At 37.7% G+C, this 25943-nt stretch overlaps 1 protein-coding gene across 1 annotated transcript in view; it reads right to left on the bottom strand.

Annotated features, from left to right (window-relative positions):
* Positions 1-8455, bottom strand: part of LOC124167014 — a 42590-nt gene extending 34135 nt beyond the window's left edge. The window contains exon 1 of the mRNA XM_046544777.1: positions 8287-8455. The gene's annotated coding sequence lies outside the window, so the exon portion shown is untranslated. The remainder of the gene's footprint in view (positions 1-8286) is intronic.
* Between the last annotated feature and the right edge of the window lie 17488 nt (positions 8456-25943).

Genomic DNA, 25943 nt, shown 5'->3' with positions numbered 1-25943 from the left:
AGGTGTACATGTCCTCGCCCCAAGGTCACCCACATGGCGACAGCGGGAACCAGAATGACGTCACACGGGATTTTCCCAGCATTCATACTTAGCCTCGCGATTTCGCGCACTTGAAAAACTTCACCTTTCATTTAATCGCGAAAAATAGACATCGTCATTTAAAAATCTAAAAGCGCGAAATGCGTAATTCAGGAGTAATAATCTATCGATTTAGGTAATAAAAAATTATAGGAAACCACCTTATTGGTAAAATAGCCCAGCCATTTCACTTTCAGGTCACTGACGTTCACGTTTGCCCTTTCTCCGTTACGTTCACTCTTTTCCATTACCCTCGAATGTAGATCGGTCGCAGAAAGTTTTCGGAGCTCTGTCTGGCGAAAGATCACGAAAAAAACTTTCATCGCTCGCTGAAAACGGTGTGTGCGTCATTGAGTTCCTCTGATTTCATTTAAAAGGAAGTTAAGTTCGTTCAACCGTACCTCGGTTCGGTTCTCACGGGTTTTAAATTTATGCGTACATTTAATACTATTTGTTCTTTTGGCCTGCAGGCTGTTTATGAGAAATGTGTCCATCTCCTCCTATCATATTTACGAGTAGGTGTAGTAACAATCGCTATAACAAGTGGTAGAGCAACCTGGATCGATTTTAACGCATGCTACCTGAGCATACAGTTGGAGTTTACTCGTTTGGCCTTGATAAAGCCGTTACAAAAGCCTATGAGTAAAACACAATCTTGGAAAACTTTGTGGTATTCCATCACAATCTTTATTAGGTGAGGAAACGTCTACTAAACCACATAACATATTCATGTGGTTTAGTAAGAGTTTCCTCAACCAATAAAGTTTGTTACGAAAGCCATTTGTGTCTCAGGTGGCCCTCATTGCAGTTCATTGTTCAAGAATGTTTCTCTGTGGTAATTTTGGGATATTATTTTTCTCTTTACTGGAATTTTTATCGTTAAGTAATAATTTTTAATTAAGTAAAAATTACGATCTGCGATTAATCTTCCTTTTTTTCTGCATTTTCCTAACAAGGAATAAATGAACTAACATTGGAGAGGCATATTCATCGTGAGACCTTTATAATTCCCATATTTTTTCTCTGCACACCGCTACGCCTGGGAGTTGATTTATGTTTCCTACCGCTGACACAGTTCACCTATGATATTACCTAGCTGTTATTAGCGTGTGAGGCATATGGCTGCAGTTTTGTAAAGTTTTGAGTGTCATCCTAAGGCCTCTACCACTCACAATTTTCTTAGTAATTCCATCTCTGTTTCTGAAGTTGCGTCTTTTATACTCTGTGAATTTCTCGGTAAGTCCAATCTTAAAACGGTAGGTACCGTCAACAATAAAGCCGTTTTAATTACAGCTATAAAACGTAAAGCTGAGACTTATACCCTTATAAAAAGATTTCTATCGTCATGAAATCGATGTATGAAAATAATACTTAGGAGAGCTGTGCATCACCGTATTGGCTGATATTGATCATGGCAATGCTGTATGGCTTATAGCTCCTGGGATGTCGAAGAAAATATTTCTCTTTACATATCAGTAAAAGGAAATAAATAAATAATAATAATGGCTTTGAATTGTAAAGAATTAAAATAGCATTGGATGCAATAGTCACCCAGGCTCATCAGTTCATCGTTAAATGTTTCCCTGTGGCAGTTTTTGCTTGATTTCATATATTTTTCAGTGTGGGCGTTGAATGCGTCTTTTAAATGAGAACCTGATGTTTATGTTTGGTTTAATAACTACAGACAAGAGTTTGAAGCGCTGGTATCAATGGTAACAAGAATATCTGTGATACAAACTTTGTTTGTTAATTCCTTATACTTCTATCGGCGCAAAAAAGATAGAAGCATTTGTTAAAAATCCTGCCGAATCTCCATAGAGCCGTGTCATATATCGTTTTGCTCATTGTTTATTCGACTACACCATCGTTTAAACGTGAAAGTTTACCTTCTACGGTCGAAAGAGTCAAGAAGAACACGCAAAGAAATGTGAGAACGGCGAAACAGTCGTCTTCTTCATCTCGTCGTGGGCTAAATATTTGATAGGTGTATTTCATTGTATTTTTTTATAGAATGAACGATGTTTTCGAATTACAAATACCTTTTTAAAATTAAATTTAGCTTATTCTTTCATTATTAAAATGGCTGAAAGGTAGATTTCAATTTCAGAGTTGTAGAAAAGGAAATAAATATCGCAGTTACGTATGCTCTTTGTAAAAATATATTTCTGAAGTCTTCATGTAAGGAAATTTTTATATTGTTTTTCTTTCTTAAAATAAAAAAGACGAAAATCACCCCGCGGCAATGCTTTCTACCAAAACGACGATTTTCGTTTTTCTGGTTTATTTTTATTTTGTATTCTGTAATTAGAAGACATCGTTCTCTCTATAGAAAACACAATGAAATGCACCAATGATCAATGTCCATACTCAGTGACACAACTCGGAAACATTGCGAGAAGTCTACTTTTGAACTCATTACACCAGTGGGAGATATTTTTTAACGAATGGTATGTTTCGTACGGTTATGAGTAACATTAATTATTCAGTGTGTTATAGATTCCGGAACCGTGAAACAAAATATTTGGCGCTAGATATCCCATTTTACTAACATTATCCATTGGAAATTTTCTCCTAATTCCGATTCTAGATCTCAGTGGGATCACCAGTATTATCTCTAACGTATTTGGAATATTACGAGTACGTCGTTTTCTAAATGGGTTTGGAGTGCTATGGGGAAATTTAAAAAAATGTATGGTTTTTTCCTTTAAATTTATGAAAAGGGAAAATGTGTGAGTAAATTGCAGAATTTGGTTAAAGTGGATAACTTTTAATGTTAATGAAATGAAAACTTTGTATTATCCCACCAATTTATTTTTATGTACGACTAGTTTGGACGTTGCGGCGTCATCCTATGGTAAAAAGAGTCAATCAAAGGCATGACCTTTGTATATGATCTAGGTTCGGGGAGGTGGGGTAGGAAGACGGTAGATGGAAGTGTCTATCCCTTACAACGCAGTGCAAACAATTCAACGAAGTTAGGGGGGAGGAAGGAGAAGGTAGGTGGAAGTGTCCTATGTACTGTACTGTATTTACAGTAGTCGAGTCGACGTTCTTGACGTTTGCATTGTACTGGGGAGCAAAGTTACACTCACATTTCATTTCTTTTTACGTTTTCTATTGTTTAAATTTTTTGACGTCACTTTTGCGTAAATAATAGGTAGTCCGAGTACATCAATTGACTTCAGCCGATGCCGCTCTAACTACCTAAAGCTTATGTAATCAGGAAAAATTTGCGAGTGAAATGCAGCATTTCGTTAAAGTGGAAAACTTTTCCTTCTAGAGTTTGAATGAAGCTGGAGCGGGCGAGTCCTTTCGGAGTGTGGGGAGATAGAATGAGTAGGAGATGGGTTCTCGGAACCTAAATACATGCATTGGGGACGTGCGTCTTTCGGATTCGTATCCTTCCTCTCGGGTGGGGCAACATAGAAGCAAGCCTACACGAGGTTCGGGTCGGGCAGATTGATATTGACTGCGGTGTGGGTAATTGCGTGTGGGTTTGTGTTTCGAGCGTTCATGTCTCTATTGTATCACTGAGTTATGTCGTCATCTTTTGTTCTGCATATGTGGGCATTCATATTGAAGATTTTATGGAAACGATTCCTCATGTTTATCTAATCCGAAGATGTGCGTAGGAATGTAAGTAACTGGCTTCTTTCATTTCTTCCATAAAAATGTAATAATATCCATTGTTCTGAAGCCTTATTGGGTAAAATATTACATCTTGGTCTAGGTTATTAAATGTCATACGCATGCTTTCTCTAACGAGCTGCTTGAAGATATTCTTAATATCTTCCCCGCAAATAGTAAAAAAAAAGTGTCCATCGACTCTTGGCTGATGACATTGTGGTTCATTATTGAGAGTTTGAAATTTGGTCATTTGGGTGTATCTTCATTTGTTAGTTGTGTGATGTAAGGATTAATGTATTTTTTATTCTATAAGTGCATTTTCTGTTTATTTACATTGTTATAAGATTGGTAGACTCGACATTTATTTGTTTAAATCTAATGCTGCCACCAGACAATAGCCTACTTGCAGTAATATGTAAATAAATAAATAAATATCGTTTTTGGAACTATTTTTCGCTAATATGTAGCTTAAAGCGTGATAAAAGCGATGAATCAATTGTTTACAGAGGCTCGCAATTTTTAAGTTTCTTATGAATCAATTAAAATGAAGGAATTATCGTTTGGGTTTGAAACCGTTATTAATTTGATAATAAAGAAGAGTAAACGAAGACATAAAATGCATATTTGGGGAGGTCGATGGAATGTCTAAAAAAGAGCGATAATTTTAGAATTCTCCAGAAAATTCCTTATTAATAATTCCTTATGTATTCCTAATTCTTCTCTAACGCTTTGTGTAAATTTTTCCAAATTAAACTATAGTTGATTCTCTCAGTGGGCTATTAATAAATCTGCTTTAAGGTAAAGAACCCAATAAAAAATCATTAATTGTTCGTTATATCTCTCTAAAAACCTCTCACTCTTGATAGGTATAGGTCGGGATATCGACAAGCTGGGTCTCATTGAAATTTATTCGAGATCGCTTTAGAGGGTATTTTACTAAGTAAATGAGGACGAAATAGATTGTACATCACTAAATGACTGTTTTGTGAACTCAATTTTGGATTAACTAACAAGGTTGTCGACGCATTTTATATCATAGAATCAAGGTAATCCATCTTTCTTGGTAGCAAGGATCGCCCGGGGATGTATATAGCTTTGGGACATGCGCATGTCCCCATTGCAAGAGAGCTTAATTTGCTGCAAAGGGAAGTGATTGTGAGCGTATTTCGTGAAATATGGTTCCATTGTGCTCAACTACTTGCATTGAATCTTAAGCGAGTCGCTACACTCGTGGGGTGTGCCGCTAAAGATGGAATGGGGTTTAACTCGCTTGGATGTAAATGGTAAGTAATCCTCGGGTAAAACCCTATTTGAAACCAGCAATTATGGCGCTTCCCCTTGTTCCAACCTCTGAGTAAATTTCAGATAGAGTGTTTAAGGCGGATGCGCAAAAACCAAATTCTTAGGCCAATATTGGAACTCTAGCATTACTACAGGAAATGAAAAATTTAAGCAAAATACAAGTTAATAAATGGATTTTTATCAAAATCCTATTAATTCTGTACCTTCTTGAGCATTAAATATACTGGAAATAAAATGGACAATCGCAGCAGATGGCGTGTAAACAAACATTATCGTCCCTGTTAACACCCAGGTATTTTTAGCCTCGTTGCTATGGAGCGGAGTTGTAACTTTTAATTTAAGGTCATAAAGGGCCACTTCATGCTGTAGTATGAATATATATTATAAGTTATAAAATTCTAACCGCTTTACCAGCATTTAATTTGGAAATGTGGGCATTGGTTTAATTGAAATGCCGTTAAAAGCAATAGGGTGGTTTCCTTTATTTTTCTATTGCCTAAATCGAAAGATTATTACTCCAGGGGTACATATTTCACGCTTTTAGATTTTTGAATAACGATAGCTATTTTTCGCGATTTAATGAAAAGTGAAAATTTTCAAGCGCGCGAAAACGTGACGGCTAAGTATGAATGGAATTATATTAGGAAATTGCGGCGACAAAGTGAGAGAAATTAGCTACTTTTCCCTCGTTAGACCACATCTGGAATACGCTGCCAGTGTTTGGGACCCTCATGAAAAAGGCTTAATAACAGAGTTAGAACGCGTGCAAAGAAGAGCTGCCAGGTATGTGAAAGGTCGTTACGATAGTCTTGTTAGTGTAACTGACCTCTTAGATAAACTCGGATGGGAATCTCTGTCGGACCGTAGATTGAAAAATAGACTAAACCTTTTAGATAAATTTAAGAGCAGTGTCTTTTCTGACGAAGTTAACCATATCTTGCGGATGCCAACGTACTACGGAAGATCAGATCATATGAATAAAATAAGAGAGATAGATTGCAGAACAGACAGATTCCGAATATCATTTTTTCCTCGATCAATAAGAGATTATAACGGCAGCAATAGAACTCGTAAATAGATTGCATGACTTGTAGTGTAGCCTACTAACCTATGTAAAACTTAAAGCATGTTTCTGAATTTCTATTCTATATTCTATTTCTAACAGCATATAGTAGTATAATTTGTTATTATACGGGACGTTTTTTGGACCGTGTGGTGTGCCTGTGGGAGTCCAAATGCATGCTGCATGCTGGTGATTGATCACCCCCTGCCAAACACCCTAGAGGTGGCTCGCAGGGTATTATGTAGATGTAGATGAATGCTGGGAAAAGCCCGTATGACGTCTGGCTGCTGGGCTGTTGTGGGGCCACCTGGGTTCGAGGCTATGAATGCTGCTACGATGCAAGCTGCTTGCTGCCGAGCGTGGCGGTAGTGTAGAGTACCCTGGTAGCAGGTAGCGCTTGGCTTAAATAAGGATTAATAATATTCTATTAAATGAAGAAAACTTTCCGATCATAGGCAATTTTAATAAGTGATTATTAAGAAACGTTTTCCTGAGCTCTGTGCCTCATGCATGCATTGGTAATCTCAGACGATGTGAAACTCCTTACTACTCGTTGAGGATCTATGTCCCTGTGACGTCACGTGGAGTGGAATCGCATGGGCGCCAATCTGGCTTTTTTCAAATGAGGTTAAAATTTACCATTACCATTCGTTTAAACTGGGATTTCTAAAACTAAATAATTTGTATATTATGAATACACTAATGGTGGTTAACGAAATGCAATCCATGCCTTTCGTTTTCTTTGATGAAGGAAACTACCCTATTGTGGATCATAACTGAAGCTTTGGTCGGATGTGTATTTCAGCCATTCATTCCGTGTTGTATTTCGTTAAGACCGAGTTAATATTTGCATAGGGTAATGTTTTACACTTCTACCTTATTTTTCATTCTCATGATGGCAACTTAGCGTCCTAGTCTAAGGAGTTATTGCGTGTGGGATTGGATTAGGGGTATATATTGCATAAGTTTCATACGAACGAAAATGATGCCAATTGTTTTTAGTATTTCTGATGATTGCAAGTATAGTTATCACTAAATCAGTGCTACTTTTGAAACATGATACATATAAATGCCGTGGAAGTATTTTCATATATGATTTTAATGTAATGTACGATAATTATAATTTTTCGCATTATTTTGAATGATTTTTATGCGATACACTTTGATTTACAAGACTCTAATGGAATTAGCTGAAAGTACTAAAAAATTACTTATCTCTTTCTATTAATACCATTGAATTGTCACAGGGAGAATCATAGCCTATCAATTTCCTTCATTTATCTACTCTTCCACTTTAAAAAATATCATTTATGTTTTCATGCCACTGAAATAGCTGAAGTTCATTCGGTGTAGCTTCATTCTAAGAGTTGAAACTGATATATGAACTTAATGGCCCACCATTCAAATGAAATACGCAACTCATTCATTAATATAAAATCAATATTTTTTTTTCACTTGTGGCACATTTCAGCCAAAAATGTAGAATTTTCTGTCATAATATTATTCCTTCTGTCACGAAAGACACTAAGAGCACTTAATAGAAATCGCGTGAATGTTAACGCCGAGCAAATTCATACATAGGCATCAAGCAAGCACTTTCTTTACTGAAATTGTTATTTGACTTATTGGTTGAGGGCGTATCACTACCGTTCGACCGGTTGGATTTGTGTTTTTATTTCGTGGCCAATATTTCATTCAGTAAAACACTATCATATCGAGATTTTTCGGCTAAATTAAGAGGACTCTTATCAGCATTTAACCGTGTCTAAAATAAAAAATATGTTAAATCCGAGGATAATCTGAAGTAAAAGTTTAAACTTGGTGGTAAAGGGAAATATTTGACCGAGTGAGGAAACGAAAAGGTGTAGTAAAGAATAGGAGAATAAGGGGTAGTTCCTGTGAAGCACTCTGTACCGCAGAAGGACTCTAATATTGGCCTTTTCACAAGATAGTAATTTTGTGAAAATATGATCAAGGGAAAAACTGAAGGATATGTCCCCCGAGTAAGAATAAGTGCTTGGAGCGAACAGAGGAGGACACAAGGGAGAAGAGCATCATGGAACCAACGAAACTAGCTTGGAATAGGGTGAAATGAAGGTCTGCAACATACCAGTCTTAGGATTACAGCCCAATGAATAAACGACGTGACAAAAAAAAATACTGGTCGAGTTGGAGTGGTGCGCATTCTTAAGGTAGTTGGTTATGACGGGACTCACTCAATCACTGGCGTGTCCTCCTAATGGTCCGATGTTCCCGGCACTTTATTCCTGGGGATGCCGCAGCTTCACTTCCCGCTAAAAAATCACTCCGATCTTCAGCTGTTTTGATGATTTCACCTTCTGTTTACCCGAACTTTTCTGGCAGGAATGAGACAAGGTAGTTGCGGCTCGGGGCCTCTGTAAGTCAATGTGCCATAGGATGGGGATGCTTGGCCTTTATATCCTTTCATCGGAGCGGGGGAGTGGAGTTTACTGCTGGAGGAGAGTGGGAGGGGGTCGTACGTTTAATGACCGGGGCTGTTGGGTGAGGGAGCGGTGTATAATGGTGATTTTTAGGTGGGGGAATGAGGATGTGAAGACTGCGGGAAACGTGTATGCCACCAAGGGATGAGGCAACTTTCACTGCCTCCCTCCGCAGCCACAACAACATTATCCCTCTTCGCCGTGAACCTTCTTTTCCCCCTCTGCTCGATTGGACCCCTTCTCAAAAAAATATCCGAAGAGAAAGAGCTCTTCGACTCTCTCACGACTCGCGGCCGATGGACGAACTCTCCTCGTGCTTTCTAACCTTCTTCCCCTTCTGTTTTGGCCCTAAGCCTTGCAGCGATCGTTCGAAGCCGCGTGAGATTGTGAGTGAGGTGTCACTGGTATTCATTTCGGGGTTTGATCGCAAGAATGCAATTTATACTAATAACACTTATTATTATACTTAAAATTATTACTTATATAAATAATAATATACTTAATATTTGAATTAGGCTGGGAGCCGTTTGAGACTCGGAGGCTGAGCGATAGGCTTAGATTGCTTGAACAATTGAGAATGGATATCTTTAAGAGCGACACAGAGAACATAATATTAGAGCCACACTATATTTCCAGGTCCGATAGAAGTGATAAATTAAGAGAGATGTTTTTTCGAACGGATATATGTGGGAATTCGTTTTTCCCCTGAACCATAAAGGACTTTAATAAACGCTGGTCCCAACCTCGTTAGAGCACTTCATTTTTTTGAGCTGTAATCGGCTGGTGTCCTAACACCCCCTGCCACACGCCTTTTAGGTGGCTTTCGGGGTATTATGTAGATGTAGATGAATACAGGATAGAATGCAATTTATACTAATAATTTATACTAATAAAGGCTTAATAACAGAGAACGCGTGCAAAGAAGAGCTGCCAGATATATGAAAGGTCGTTACGATAGTCTTGTTAGTGTAACTGACCTCTTAGATAAACTCGGATGGGAATAAGTTTCCCTGGATATACACAATTTCTTATACCACTTATTTTTTACATCAGAGCGCGATCCGGGTTCCAATTAATTATCATCATCTTCAGGCGCAAATTATAATGCATTAAGTTTTACATAGGTTAGTAGGCTACACTACAAGTTATGCAATCTATTTATGAGTTCTGTCGCTGCCGTTATAATCGCTTATTGATCGTGGAAAAAAAGACATTCTGAATCTGTCTGTTCTACAGTCTACCTCTCTTGTTTTATTTATATGATCTGATCTTCCGTAGTATGTTGGCGTCCGTAAGATATGGTTAACTTCGTTAGAAAAGACACGGCTCTAGAATTAATCTAAAAGGTTTAGTTTATTTTTCAATCTGCATTATACAATTATAATTTGCGCCTGAAGATGGTGATAATTCATTGAAACGCGGGTCGCGCTCTGATAAAAAATAAGTGGTATTAAGTAATTGTCTGATATCCAGGAAAACTTATAATGTAATACCACAAAGTAAAGCAAGAGTTAGTGACTTTTGTTCGGATAGGAATCTCTGCCGGACTGTAGATTGAAAAAAGACTAAATCTTTCAGATAAATCCAATAGCAGTGTCTTTTCTAACGAAGTTAACCATATCTTACGGACGCCAACATACTACGGAAGGTCAGATCATATAAATAAAACAAGAGAGATAGATTGTAGAACAGACAGATTCAGAATGTCTTTTTTTCCACGATCAATAAGAGATTATAACGGCAGCGACAGAACTCATATATAGATTGCATGACTTGTAGTGTAGCCTACTAACCTATGTAAAACTTAATGCATGTTTCGTAATTTTATTTTTATTTCTAACAGCGTATGGTAGTATAATTTGTTAGTATACGTGACGTTTTTTGGACCGTGTGGTGTGCATGTGGGAGTCCAATTGCATGCTGCATGCTGGTGATTGATCACCCATAGCCAAACACCCTAGAGGTGGCTCGCAGGCTATTATGTAGATGTAGATACAGGGTCGTTTTTTTTCAACCCCCAACAATTCAACCAAAACACCATGCAATTGAAATGAGGGTACTGTGCGTCCTCCGCACCGCACGTCATTTCATTGCTGACCGCAAGTTGTTAGTTTAACGTTAGTAGCAATCTCAGTAACTACACTGCCTCAATTGATCCTCCCGTCAAGTGTGCTCTGCTTCCCTTCCACCTGTCCTTTCCTAAGTAGCTGGAGAGCGTAGTGAGCTTGTGGGTATACCATTCGGTTCGGCCACTTCTCAAATAGTCCTAGTAGGTTCAAATCGGAGTGAAATTGTTGCCACCGAAAAACATAAATTGCTGGTGAGCCAGGGAAAGGAACTGCCCCGCTCACTCTTGAGTTTGAGTTTATGCATTTGTGATTTGGTGTGAATTGTAGCCTCACTCATCCCACCGAGAGAGTCAAACTCATGTTTATAAAATTATTTGATTTCATTCAGCGAGTTACCGACAATTTTATCGTATAGAACTGGTATAAGGATGATAAAAAAAAATGTAAGTTTTTTTTGGATCTCACTGCGTTGTTCAGGTTATATCCCGACGTTTCGCGACCACTGCTTATTCATAAAATATTATATAACATATCCATAAAACCCAAGTACCTTCTCCGCTTACACCTAAAATTCATTGGGAACTGTTGAACCGTTACAGGATTTACATGCATAGCTCTTGCTAAGGTATTAGCGTGAACTAAGGGAACACAGGAGTAAAGGTCGAGCTATAAGATAAAAACGTTGGAAGGACTTTTCTTAGATATAACATTTAGCCAAAAATTAAGGCAACTTAATCTCATCGAAAAAAGTGAAGGGTCTGACAGGTCTTCTCATATTTGAGATTGAAAGCAAAATGCTACAATTACTTTAGACTATTTATTTTCTCTATTTTGATATGAAAGTTATTAATATAAAATTTAATGATTGAGGCTCCGAAATACACAAAACAAAACGAAGGTAATGATAACTGTATTAAAATCTTGTGTATTTTTTAACCATCTGGGAGGGGGGAGATGTGCCTCCGTGCCCCCCCCCCCTAAATCCGCCTATGCTTGCTATGGTGGTGTAATTAATTGGGGATCTTTTTCCCATCTTCTTTTCCTTTGAGGATTGCCTTTTTCAGTTCACATATCATTTTGTGGCCGATTGGATTGTTTTATCGTCAGGCGAAATCGTGTGGGAACGAGGCATCGCTTATAAATCACTCATTTGACAAGTCTCACCTGTAAGAAAATTTATCACATACAATCAGAGTTTCGCTTGAAAAAACATTTCACGATGGTGCTGTGCAGAACGAACTCGAAGTGAAAATCGTAAACTGTTATATTGCGCATCGTATTCAGTGTCGAGTGTTGCGGTTGTGATCTTCTAAAAATGGCCTCCTTAAATGTGACAATAGTCATTTGTGCTGTATGTGTAAAAATGGTTAATCTCACTTCGTATCTATATTATTTTGGAAATTGATTTTTACTCTGCTTACTTACGCATAAGACGAGGGATATGGTGACCCTTGACGTGCTTGTCGACAGAAAAATTAGTTAAGCTGTGGTCGTTTTGGAATTGATTCGGTATTTATATCTTTGCTTTTTCCATTGAAATGGCATCATGCTACCACAGATAATTTAGATAAATATTTATCCGTTCGACGATAAGTTTTTAAATAAATATTTTTGGGCTTTCACTCGATTTGGTACTTTCAGCTTTGCTTTTTCCATTGAAATGGCAGCATGCTACCACAGATAATTTGGATAAATATTTATATTTCATTTTGTATTTTAAGTGATCGATTCCATCGAAATTATTTTTCTATAATCGTAAGATTTGGCTGTAATTTTTACATTCGCGATGAAAAAGGCTGGTCAGTGGCTGTAGAAGGGTGCTTAATTTATCATAATTTACTATGAACTTCTTGACCAACCGTCTCGTTAAGTTGGATCATAGCCCGCAAGAGCTGGGATTTGCTTCCCGCATCCATGCATATTAGAACTCTTTCATGGCAGATGGGAAGCCGAAGGCCGATGTTTGTTTTCCATTTAAAATATCTACTTACTCACTGGCGGAATGGAACGTGTTCCTCTTCACGCGTTCATATTTGTATTTACCCATGCTGGCAGTCGGCGGAGATTCCAAAGGCGATAAAAATACCGTAAAAGGGCTGTGATGGTCGACGAAATAAATTACCTACCCTTGAGGTGCTAGGTTTATATTTTGGCAAAAAGTACGGGAGCGGAGAGTGGATGTAGCCTTATTTGCGGATTTACTTTCCGTACTAGCTGTTATCTTCTCTATCGCTAACAACCTGTTTTCCTTGAATTTATGAGTGTCTAGTTCTATCACTTGATTGGGAGAAAGTGAGCGGTCTCATAGGAGGGACCTATTCTTAGCAATTGTGCATCTCTGTGATAAAGCTGGCTCCAGGGGAAACTGAAATGTTAACGAGCTAGGATACAGGTTTACTTATAGTGCCCTCTTTGGCCAAAAGGTTTTCATTATGTCTGTTTTCCGTCTATTGCCTCTTATTTATTTATAGACACTTTACCGAAAACGGCGGTATTTGGCCTTCACATCGCACAGTGGTCCGAAATCGGAAAAAGCCGGACAGAAGTCCAAAATTGCTTTTTTGAGGTAGAGACTTAAAACGTGGTGTATATGCTCACAAGTAATTGTTAATCATGAAACATTAAGTTATTTTTCATAGATTCCATCCGTTAATAAGATTCAGTGGACCAAATATGACAAAATTTCCAAATCACCCCCGATCTCGAATTTTTTATAAAAAAATCGAAGCTAAGCTGCTGGCAGAGTTTCGAAAGGATTTTAATGAAATAAAAAAATATTATATTCCAATAATACGGCACTTTTTCTACATTTCCATAATTTTTTAATATTTGGGTTAATATTGGTGTGGTATAATGTCGAAAAATCGGTGCATCGGTGTTCCAAAGTATTTAACAATTAAACCTGCAAGAATTTCCATGCCCTTGATAAAGGAAACCTAACCAGGCGACATTCGGTTTGGCAGGCGAGAATCCGTCCCCCTCCGATGCCGGCAATATAATTTTGCAACATTTTAAAGTAATCCCACCATAATGTCTTCGAGAGTAAAAAGGAAACGATATTTGCCGTCAGTTGCTAAGTGATCACTATCAGAATATTTGGATTTGCCTCTAATCTCAATTATTTTCTCTACTCTCAATAGGTTAGACGGAAGATGCGACTTTCTAGTCCCAATCTCGTGCAATAATGATGAATAACTATTGTGCCTCCATTGTCGTCTACCCTTCCACTCTTCAATTGTTGACTTTACTGATTGTTATAATATAATTTTTATTTATATTCGTCACCCAGAAAACAGGACTATTTGGCCTATATACCGGGGGCTACAGGAAATAACATTGGGCAACACAAACAGCCATTCGTTCAATTCAATTGTATTCAGTTCAATTGTATAACAATGTGGAAGTTAATACTCGAAAATGAAAAGGAGACTTCGTTGATTTCCACTGATTTATTTCGTCCGACGACAAGTAGTACTTAATAATGACCTCTATGGTTCGAAACATGTCGTACGAACGAAATAAATCAGTGGAAATCAACGAAGTCTCCTATTCATCTTCGACAAACAGCCGTATCCTGGTTTATAGTAATATCATCCCCCGGTGGGAGTTGACCCAGAGGCTTACAGTTTGGTAGGCGAGGACTGTACCCCGCTGCCAATGAGGCCGATTATTTTATTAGTTCGGTATTATCGATTCATTTATTTTTCATTCATTTTCTTTGATTGGTATTATTGTTTCTTTTAATAATATATCCATATTATTCCAAAACTACTCGGGTTTCTCATCGGGTAATTGCTGACATGGCTGCCGTCATCATCATAAGTCAACAATCTTAAGATTGGTTTGACGCAGCGCTCCATTCTTCTCTCCTATCCACTAGCCTTTTCATAACGTATTTCTTCTCTTTTACATCCTTTATATCCTGTCCTATGTAACTCATTCGGGGCCGTCCCTTGCCCTTCTTCCCTTCCACCTGTCCTTCTATGATTGTTTTCATCAGACCGTCATGTCTCCAAAAATGGCCAACTAAGTTGTCCTGTCTTCTGCTTGAGCTTTTTAGAAGATAACTCTCTTCTCCCACTCTCCTTTTGACATCCTCATTACTTACTCGGTCTGTCCATTTTATCTTTATCTTTCTTCGATAGCGGCATATTTCCAATGTTTGCACTCTCGACTTCCCTGCTGCTGCCAACGTCCAAGCCTCGCTCCCATACGGAAACATCCTCCGTAAATGGCATTTGAAGAATTGTATCCTTACTTCCATGCTTGTATTTTAACTGTGAAATTTCGGAAATGTATAAGACACGGTCTCAGGCGTTAATTTGTGGAACTGCTTCATCATAAAATAAAATAAATTACTTTGTTCTATTCTACACTTTATTTTAAATAGCACGACCCGGGTTTCTGCATCTTATGATATCACCTGTGAATGGTTATACCTCAGGAATACCACTAATTAAAGTTTTAATGTGTCGTAATACACAAAAATTGTCCTTACAGCTTTAATATCCATGATAATACGCTACTCAATCACTGTCTTTGATGCACCAGGTGATAGCACAAGATGCAGAAACCCGGGTCGTGCTATTTAAAATAAAGAGTGGAATAGAACAAAGTAATTTATTTTATTTTATGAAATCGAGATGGTTCACACCTGGTTGGATTATATAGGTCGGTTCTAAGTGAGTGTCTTTTCCCGAAACGTTGGGAACCATGTCAAAAACACCCAGTGATAACTCGAGTAGCTTTCCAATTCGCTGATCGCTGGGAAAACATCACAGAATACTGTATAACCACTCTTACATCGAATGCCTTAAAATACCACTGCTATCTTCAGGTACGTAGTGGAAGCTCCAAGCGTTTTTTCCTAAAGTTTAAATATTTCAGAATTGTTGAGGTTTTTCTATAAAAAATGACAAAAAGCCCAAGATTTTTCAATGGACTCAAGAAGATGCAAAATACTTTATAATGGACTTTTGGTGATGGACTATAATTTCCTGGTAACATCCAATGCGTCATTTCGGCCATACGAGTGGCTTGAGATGTGAAGAGAAATCAAGAAAACTTTGTGCAGATCATATGAGTCGGGACTAATGTACTCATATCTTTTATTTTTTTACCCATTCTTCGTGACGCATGGATTTTTATTCAAACTGACTTCAACCGGATGATACTTTCATGTATCGGAATGGGCAGTTTTTTTCCGTATTGATGTTTTAAAACCAGTTTGGCATGCATGTGATGTAATGAGTGTGCCGGATTCATCATAAATTTCCCTGATGGATCTTACAAATCTTTGCGGCCTGTTTAGCTAATGGTGACTTCAATAACTCGTTTATTCTTTGTGCGAATTAAATACTTGTCGACAACTGCACTCGTGGAATGATGTCATGATTTTAGATACCCGTGCTGATTCTCATGTCAGTTTTCTTTTTCTCGATGGGAGATTTGAAAACCAATCGTCCCGTCCATTTAAAGGAGATGCTATTGTCTTACTGCTATCCGTGTGGTCTAAATTCGTCTCTCTTTCTGTATGGTGAGAAGAAAACCTGATTGATCTCAACTATCAATCCACACTTACAGTCATAAAGGTACCTCGGTATTTTAGAACGTGTGCCCGAATGTAATTATCGCTACATGACGGCGGTGGTTTATCTCATGGGGTTTCTACGCCGATAATTTCCTATTAATTGCATTTTCAGTCGTGGAATAATTATGTTCTGATTCAGCCGACATTTCCCTAAGTTGTACTGGGATAATCAGAGCCATTGTGTATCTCCTACCAATTAACAGGTCATATTAATTAATTCTTTTCGATAAGCTTTGTAATTGTAAATGAAGTATTTTATATGTACCGTTAGAGTACTATTATAAATATTGGTCAAGATCAGCGCGCTTATTATCGATTTTAATAGGTCAAGAAAATGAATATCAAAACTTAAGTATGTATAAATATACGTAAATAATATACACAGCACTCCCCTCGCGCCAATAATGGTGTGGCGTTGGTCTGTGATCGGTTTGAAGTAGGCGGCAAATTGTGTATGCCATTTGGTTTTGATATATTGTCTAAATGATGTTAGTTACTTTCGCCCAAATGGTTGAAATTCAAATTTTAGATTTTTATTGGGACACACGACTACGGTGAGGGAAAGGATAGGATGTTCAGAAATACCTTCTCGATGTGATTTAGTTTATCGTAGCTCAAAACCCAATGTGTCCCCTCAGCATGTAGAATCTATGTATACATTGGTTAAACATTATCGTCAATATCAAATAGGTGGCACTGCGCAATCCTATTGTTGATACCAGCTCAAAACTCTCGTGTGGTTATGCTCAAAGATCAATCATTTTAGGCAATTATAATCGCACATTTTCGTCTAATCTCAATTATTTAATATTCTTAAAAATCCAGAGTATTACATAAAATATCGAAAAGGCTGGCTACCCAAGTGTAACAGTTCTCATGGTAACTGCAAACAGGGGCACAGCTAGGAATTAAGGCTAGCGGGGGTATAGGCAGAACTAATACTGCAGAGTCTGGGGGGTATGGAATGCCCCCAGGGTAAGCGGGAGGTGCGCTGGCCTGGTGGAAAAAAATAAGCTAAATGGTACAAAATGTTAGATTTCACGGATTTCTGAGGGATATTTTATTTATAGTTACAATATTCTAAAAGTAATATTAACCCAATTAATTAAAATAGATTAAATTTAAAATTTTCTCTGAACTCCGGGGGATGGGGGCCTTTATCCCCGAAGACTCCCCTCACTAGGACACTGACTGTAAAGTCTATGCAAAAAATGTTTGCGTTGCCATAGCTCCGTCACTACGAGAACTCGTAAGAAGTTGAGTCCCCATGTATACGGACAAAAATGCTTAAAATTGTCTTCCCTACCACTACCTGAAATATTGCAGATTCCTCCTGGAATATCCCGTATTGGTTAAAGATTTTGGTTAAAGGTTTGAAAGATTAACGCCCCTTATACAGGATTAGCATTGAATAATATTAGGATGCGATTAACTTCCAACTGCATTGATTGACTCATGAATAATCTTTGCATAACTTAGAGGAAGAAAGCTAATAGTATTTTCGAAGTACTGGCTACGTTTTCTCTAGAAACTATCTCGAAAAAGGAAATTTGTTGTATAAATGGCCGGGTAAATACAAAATAATTGGAAAATTGTCTAAACCCCATATATTTGTGGAGACACATTTCTGTCTTGAGAACTCTTTTGCTGAGATGGAATATGGGTAACGTTCAGGAACTTCACGTGTAGAAGTATCTTTTCTCCGAGCGTAATGCGAATGGAGTTTCCGCTTGAAGAAATTTCAAACTAAGTTCTTCCCAAGGGCGAAGGAAACTTTTTTCTGTTTAATGATGAATTACTATAGGCATCCCTTATAGGCAGATGTTTCTCGGTGAGAACTCAAGTTCATCTGTAAAGTATAATTCATGGATGTGGGTTATCATTTAAGACTGGATAGGCTCAGGAGAGGCAAAAACAGTTTTTCCGAATGAGTGCATTTTGAATTAAAGAAATAATTGTGGTTTAATTCTTATGAAACGTAAGCTCTCCTATGGAATACCGCTGTGGAATTCCTTGGAATAGAAGAATTTATTCCAAATCTTGCGAGTTCAGATATTTTGATATTTTCCCTGTTTTCTATGAAATGCTAATAAGTTAAGAATAAGTACTGTAACGAGTAAAACATGGCGTTGCATTGTCTTACTTTTGTCTCATGAAAATGGTTCAAAGGTGACATTTCAAAATGATAGGGGTATTTACTTAAAATGCTCGTTTCACTGTGGTAAATGTTTATGTTGAAGCATTAGTAAATGTTTATGTTGAAATTCAGTTGGTTTATTTTATGTCTTGTTCTTATGACCATAGGCTATTGGCAATGCTTGTAAGGAATTGGCAAATTAGTTTTGTTCACGACTACTTCGACTTGTTTTTACGCCACTGTTGAATTTCTCTTTCGTTGTATTAGATACTTTTTTAGTTTCTAAGCTATTTAGACATTTGTTAATCAAAAGTTGCATTAAGTTTGTAGCAATGTATTAACTGTAGTAAATGAATGAGTCTGCAGAGATTAATAACAGTTTAAAATGTGTAAAATTTTGATAGTTTTTCCCTTACATTTTTTGATTGGACTTCCTGATGAGCAAAATATTTTACTTATTTCCGTGGAAAATACCTTATTATGAAGACAAGGCCTCCGAAGTTCAAAGACACTGAAATCCATTTCTTTTGCCGAACCCAGGTTATTATCGATGAAAGGAAAATATTTATCTCTTAAAACGTGTCTCGATTACAATTCATCCTTTTTGTTTTAAAATTGGATTTTTTGTATTTGGTTGTTATTTGAACCCCTCAGGAGCATATCATTGCGTCATACAGGTAACAGTATAACAGAACAACTTTCGTATGGTACACAGAATTTTGTTATTGACTGACATAGTTTTCCACGACGTAAGCCATTTTCAAGGCAGATCTTAACATGATTCCAGCAAATTTGTGCAATTTTTTGAAGGTGTAGGGGGTGTTTAGAAATTAGGGTACGGATAAGCTCCCATCCACCTTCTAAAAATAGTATAAAATTGCTCGGAACATGTTTAAATATACCTTGAAAATGATATTGGCTGTCGAAGTCTTGGTCTTTTAATAAAAAAAATTTTGTGGGCCATTCAAAAATTTTTCTGTAATTATACTTGTTTGGAGTTTTGAAAAATTTTCTAAATAAAGCCGGCATCTTAACTACCGTGTCTCCTAACCTTCAAACTGAACATTTAAACCCTTTTTTTGTGAGAAAGATATACAAATACTCATAAACCCTCCTCATGTTTAAAAAAGCAAGACCCCGAGTTTGAGGAGCCATATTGTTTAATTGAGGCAGTTAATTTCAATACTACAAAAATCACACGTAAGTGAATTTATTTCTACGTGGGATCATTTACTTTAAAAAAATCCACCCCTTGGTATTTCCTGTACTTAATTTTTTCTAATAAAAGTACCCGTTTTTTGCGCGTAAAATCAAGTGCCCAACTTTGAGCGCTTGGTATTCCCGTAGTTTTCGTTTCAATAACTTGGAATTTTGATATAAGAAAGCCGGATCTATTATTATCAGATTTTAGAAAAACGGGTTCTTTTTTTAGAAAAAAATAAGTACAGGAAATATAAGGGGCGAAATTTTTTTAAAAGTAAATGATCAGACGTAGAAACTAATTGTCTTTCGTATGCTTTTTGTTGCATTGAAATTGATTGCCTTGCTTGGACGGTAGAGCTCCTCAAACTCGGGCGTCTTGCTTATACCCCATTCTTTCTCAAATAATTGGCATAAATTTGTTCGAATCCTGTTTATATTTACCTTGAAAATGACATAAGTTTCATGGGCGTACCCAGCGAGGGGCAGCTGCCCCCCCTAGACGCAAAAATCGCAATCGTCTTTAAGCAAAATCAGTACTGAATTAAAACGAAAATATTCAATAAATGTTCTTTAAACCCACGAAAAAGGATATGTATTAGTATGGGATATGCATCTAAATTAAAACTATTTTTTCAAGGAAATAATATCATAAACTAATAAAGCGCTGTTATAATTTTCTTAAAATATTGGTTTCATTCACCTTTTCCATGCTAAAATGTCACAACTTGGATTGCCCCCCCCCCCCGTAGTTATGATCCTTGGTACGCCCTTGATAAGTTGTGAAAGACTTTACTTTCTCCCGGCGAATCGCTGACGTAAACAGTTCTCGGGTTTCCATCCGGGTTAGATACTACATCTCCATCCTTTCCCGACGTTTCGATGAATAATTCATTGAACTCATTCATCGAAACGTCGGCAAGGATGGATATGAAGGATCTAACCCGGATGTAAAGCGCGATAACTGTTTGTACGTCTGACTTAAGGTGTCGAAACCTTTGTGTAATGATAAATTTTTGTGGGCCATGTGAAAATTGTTTTGTCATGACGTTAACTGCTACACTGTTCCACAATATTTCGCCATTTTCGGTTTTAGTTCGATTGCGTTGTGCCGCGGCCGAGACGTAGTTCCGCCGTAGCATGCCACAGTTCGTGCGTGAAAATGGTGCTTTAAGGAGTTGCTGGCGTGCAAGACGAGAGGAAAAAATGATAGATGGTATGAAAATAAGGGGTTTACATTGTTGCTCCTAAAGGGAATTAACGGAGAAGGTCCTATTCCACCCCATTTTCATTTCTGTTGCCTCTTCGGTCGCTTTTAATCGGTTTTTAAAAACCTCCACAGTGCGGCGATTACTTTATGGCGATCCACTTTTCACTAATTATTTGCAATATAATGTTGGCAATGGCGAGTAATAGCTTTGAGAAGTTATAAATTTAATATATCACACTATCAAGAGCAGAAATTTCAGTGAGTAGCCCAAATTTGAACGTATTATTGAACATTAAGTAAACGAATCTACAAAAAATAAAAAATATAGGAAAAACATAATAGTTGAAGGGATTGAAGGTAATAATGTTCTAAAAATTCAAAATGAGATCATTTTTTTAGCTTCAGTTTAAAAATAAAGTTGAATTTCCATTTTAACTTCATACTGCTCTCCTGAAGAGTAAGCATTTTGAATTTGGCCTTTTTAGCATCAAGCCATAGAAACGATTACGTTAGGAAACAAATACTATTGCCAGCCAGTCTTTGTCATAGTTACTCCAATGAATACAGGTCTTTAAAAGAAAATTAACCTTACACTCTCTGATTCTTTATTTATGCTAGGATTTACTCTATGACCCTCATCGGTGTATATGGTGCACCTGTCTTCCATCGGCCAACGCTGTCTTTTGACTGCAAATAATTATTCTAAATATTGTTGAAATGGCACATTGCAATATTTCCACTGATAGATTTATTTTACACTACGCGTTTCGTCGTTACAACGACATTTTCAAGTGTAAAATAAATCTATAAGTGGAAATATTGCAATGTGTCATTTCAACAATATTACGAACTTCCACCACATCGTGCCTAACATTATACAAGATAAATTATTCTAAAATTTATTTCGGGTTGCCGTGATTAAATAATTGCGTTAGGAAACAAATGATACTGCCATCGTGACTACAACGATGTCAGGGTTTAAAAAGGAAAATTTGCGTTACCCTCTCTGATTCTTTAGTTCAGTTAGAATTTACCCAATGACCCACATCGGTGTATATAGTGCACCTGTCTTCCATCGGCCAACGCTGCCTTTTGACTGGAAATAATTGTTCTAAAATTTATTTCGGGTTGCCGTGATTAAATAATTTGCGTTAGGAAACAAATGATACTGCCATCGTGAATGCAACGATGTCAGTGTTTAAAAAGGAAAATTTGCGTTACCCTCTCTGATTTTTCAGTTCATTTAGGATTTACCCAATGACCCTCATCGGTGTATATAGTGCACCTGTCTTCCATCGGCCAACGCTGTCTTTTGACTGCAAATAATTGTTCTAAAATTTATTTCTGGTTGCCGTGATTAAATAATTGCGTTAGGAAACAAATGATACTGCCATCGTGACAACAACGATGTCAGGGTTAAAAAAGGAAAATTTGCGTTACCCTCTCTGATTCTTTAGTTCAGTTAGGATTTACCCAATGACCCTCATCGGTGTATATAGTGCACCTGTCTCCCTTCAGCCTTTGTGCCCGCAGCATCGTGACCCGCACTCTTCAATCCTGCTGTTTCCCTTCGCCGCCGTTGACGGCGCGTGATTGGTCGCGGATCGTGGATACTGAGGTGTTTCGGAGGCGTTCGCCGCAAGGGAGATTGATGCATCCTTGCGCTGGCAGGGAAGGTGATATAAGGACCCACGCGGCGGGAAATTGGATAATGCGCAAGGATTCCCGCGCGTACACCTCCTACCCGTTCGTCCGAGGCGGGAAGCGATGGCAGCGCCGCCGATAAATCCCGCGGCGGAGGCGCGAGGCAAACGGTCCCATATGGCGCGCTGAGATCAGCGGAATGATAACCGAATATGGCGGCCGATTCTGGGTCACGCGGCCTCGCCGGATCTCGGAGCATATTGATGATAATCTGCCCCCTCGACGAATGCTGCCCGCAAACCAACCGCCGTACTCGCAATACATCTTACCATTCAGTTTTGCTCCAGACGGCATTTTTCCTGCCCCGGCCCCCGTTTGCAGCTGGTCCGAGTTTTTTTACGCTCTAAATCCTTTTTCCGTTGGGTAAATAGGTTTCGATTGGATAAATATTAAGGCTTTATTAAGCCTGGGGAAATGGAATCTCTCGAAAATTGGAGGCGAAATTGTTGGCCGTAGATGAAATGCAGGGATTGAATGAGGAATTAGGTAATAAATTAAAGAGAAGATGAGGATAAAATAAATATTCTACCTTGCGATAGGTTAAAACCTAAAAGTATGAGGTTGACTCATCTTAACTTTTGGTTTTTAGAAATCCCTACTCTGGGCATATTGATTCCAAAATTTTAGTGCATTTTGCATTTAAATTTCTTTTGAGCCCTCCAAAAACCCTTGTATTAACTGCAGTTAGGATTTGTTCTTGTAATCTATATCGGTGGTCATGGGTATGTTTGAGGTGATTGTTTTTAACATTGATGATAGAGCCGTCGTCAAAATAAAACAACAACCAAAGCAATACTCTATCCTCTTGATAATTTGTTGACGTTAGTTGTGTAGACACTCAATATTACTTGTAATATATTTCCTATTGAGCAAATAGGCGATGAGAATTGGCGAAATTCGACCATCTTTGTTGAATTAAACAGCGCTCATCTATCAGCTTAATAAATTAAAACTTGAGTACGTTGAAGACATGTATATAAGTAAAGTAAATGCTCATAAATTGAATTCGAGGGTATATGAAATGGTGAAACACTATTTGGCATGGTACAACTTTGCATTTACTGATTATTTAAATGAATAAATTGATGACATGACGCATGAAGTAAATGGCTGTGCTCCTATTTTTTTAGCTAAAAGTATTTACTGCTGCAGAATGCACCTACAAAGAGAGTATAAAATCCCGAGATGAGTTATATCCTAAAAAAATTACGTGGTAGTAATCGCACTCCTGGATATTCATCTTTTGATCAGCTTTCGTCGGAAAGCGAAAGTGATAAATATAGTGATTTTCTGTGGCCGCTTGAAGTCATGTTGTAATATAAGTTTGAAAGCAAGTCTTAATTGATGAATTTTTATTTAGTAAATTAAGTGATTTTGTTTGGATGATATCCTCAATAATTTATTTTATTATTTCTTATATTTATTAATAATTTTATAGTTTAGTTATTATTACCATTGATGTTCTGATTTGGATAGAAAGTATCACATCAGTGCGATAAATGCGATATACTCATGCGCCCAAAACACGTTTGCCTGTGCGGTACAGTGGAACATGTGAAAATGTTCTCCTTTCTCTGCATGATTCTTTAGGATGCACGCGTGTACGTGAGGAAAATTTAGGCTGGCAACATCTTTATTGAGTCGTTACCATTGTTTCGGAGAGAGCTGAAATCGTTTTGTAGAGCCCTCCTGCTTTGTATTCGTTCGGCAATGACAGTTCGTGATTTTGTTGTCCTTTTCATATGAGCATTACTATGGAATCTGCCATATTTATTCACGCTAGTTTTCTTGTTTGATATTACATTTGTTACTTCGTGGCTAATAATAATTTGTCATATAAATTAAAAACTGTGGCCCTGGAAGAAATGTTGACGATCAATATTGGGGTACTCGTATTAGCATTCCACGATGCATAATTTTTGATTCTATACTTGATATTTTTATTATCCTTTCGTCTCCTTTCGAAGGAAGTATTCGTAAGTATATTTGCAGTCTCATGAAGGCTATTGCCGTGTTTCACGTCCAACTTAAATCGTGTCAATGTCTATTCATGCCGGAGCGTGATGCCTTGGAGGAGCGCGATTTCGTCCAAAATATTTTTAGTATTCGTTTTTATTGCTTAGTAACTATTTCTAGGACAATCAACTTCGAGAAACTCAGGTGTGGTTGCCATTCCAACCAGTGATTTGACAGGAGGTCTTTAACTCGTTTTTACATTTTTTTAAGCAAGCAGGTGAATTTGCCTGTAAGTAGGTTGAAAGACTTTATACATAAATGATACACACGGAACGTACACGAAAAACTGAAATCGCATCGTGAGAACAAAAAATATCGATTTAATACTCGTAAAGGATTAATTTGTGGCTTGAGAGTTGGATTCGCTTCGGTGCCTTGTGGAATGTAATTTCCGTACTGTCTGTCGGATGGGACTTTAAGCCATGGTTATAGTTTAGAGTAGGCTACTGCCATAGACCTTGAATAGGTGAGACTGTATTCTAGATCTATGGCTAATGCCGACGCCAGGTTTCTCACTACTCTTCCTTAATGACCTAGGATGTTGTATACTTAGACGTGCCTCGTCCAAACACCATAGTATTTCTATTGACACTCATAGTCTTGTTCATGGCATTTAGAGAAGGGGGTATGGGCATTAAAAATTCCTCTACGGTGAGCCAAAATGAGTTATGATGCGAAGATATGCATAGGTTGTAATTAAACATTGATTAAGTATCTTTATTTTACTAGTATCTTTTAATAGATCGATCGTGATAGAAGTGTTCATTAAAATAACCGTAGTAATTTTTCAAAACAAACATATAAAAATGTATGGTTAAGTATAGGCGTTAATTTTTTCTATGGCTTGTATTACAACGAGCGTTACAACAAGCTTCACTATCTGAACTTCGCATTTTATTTTTAATTCTAGCATTAATTTTTTTGTCGTAATCTACACATTTCCTTTGGATTGTAGGGAAATTCGCTGATTTTCTAAAGCAATATCAACGTAGTATGTCGTGAAATTTCAATTTTTGAGTGGTGTTTTGTAAAGTGCAATAGCAATGGCACTCTTGCTTTCACAGGTGGCGTTTACTTCCTCCCTCGTTAGAACTTCCTCAAGTTGACGTCGTGAATATTATACGTATAGGTGTTTAAGTTATATGTGTATTTTTACTTGTTAAATTAAGTGTGAAATCTTCATCTGTCAGCCCTTGTCAGGCCATTTCACGGAAGTCCTCGGCCCGAAGATGAGCTTCCGCGTCCAGGAGCGGTTCTTTCTCTCGCTTGTGGATGGTGGATGTTGTTGAACCCTCTGCGTCAGCAAAGGTGACCTCGACCTTGCGTGGCGCCCGCTGACTTTCGCCTGCTGCCTGGAACGATGAGGTGTTGGTCGTGACGACTGAGAAGGGAGAAAGGCGTTGGGAATAAATTCTCAGTTCCTCGTTGCTCAGCTCGACTCTCCCGTAAGTCACGCCTGGCCGGTCCACAGGTGAAATTTTGGCT

Source organism: Ischnura elegans, chromosome 10, assembly GCF_921293095.1.
Source record: "Ischnura elegans chromosome 10, ioIscEleg1.1, whole genome shotgun sequence".
In the NCBI taxonomy this organism is placed as follows: domain Eukaryota; kingdom Metazoa; phylum Arthropoda; class Insecta; order Odonata; family Coenagrionidae; genus Ischnura; species Ischnura elegans.
Note: the sequence above shows the minus strand (reverse complement) of the source record. Positions and strands in the feature narration are given on the sequence as shown.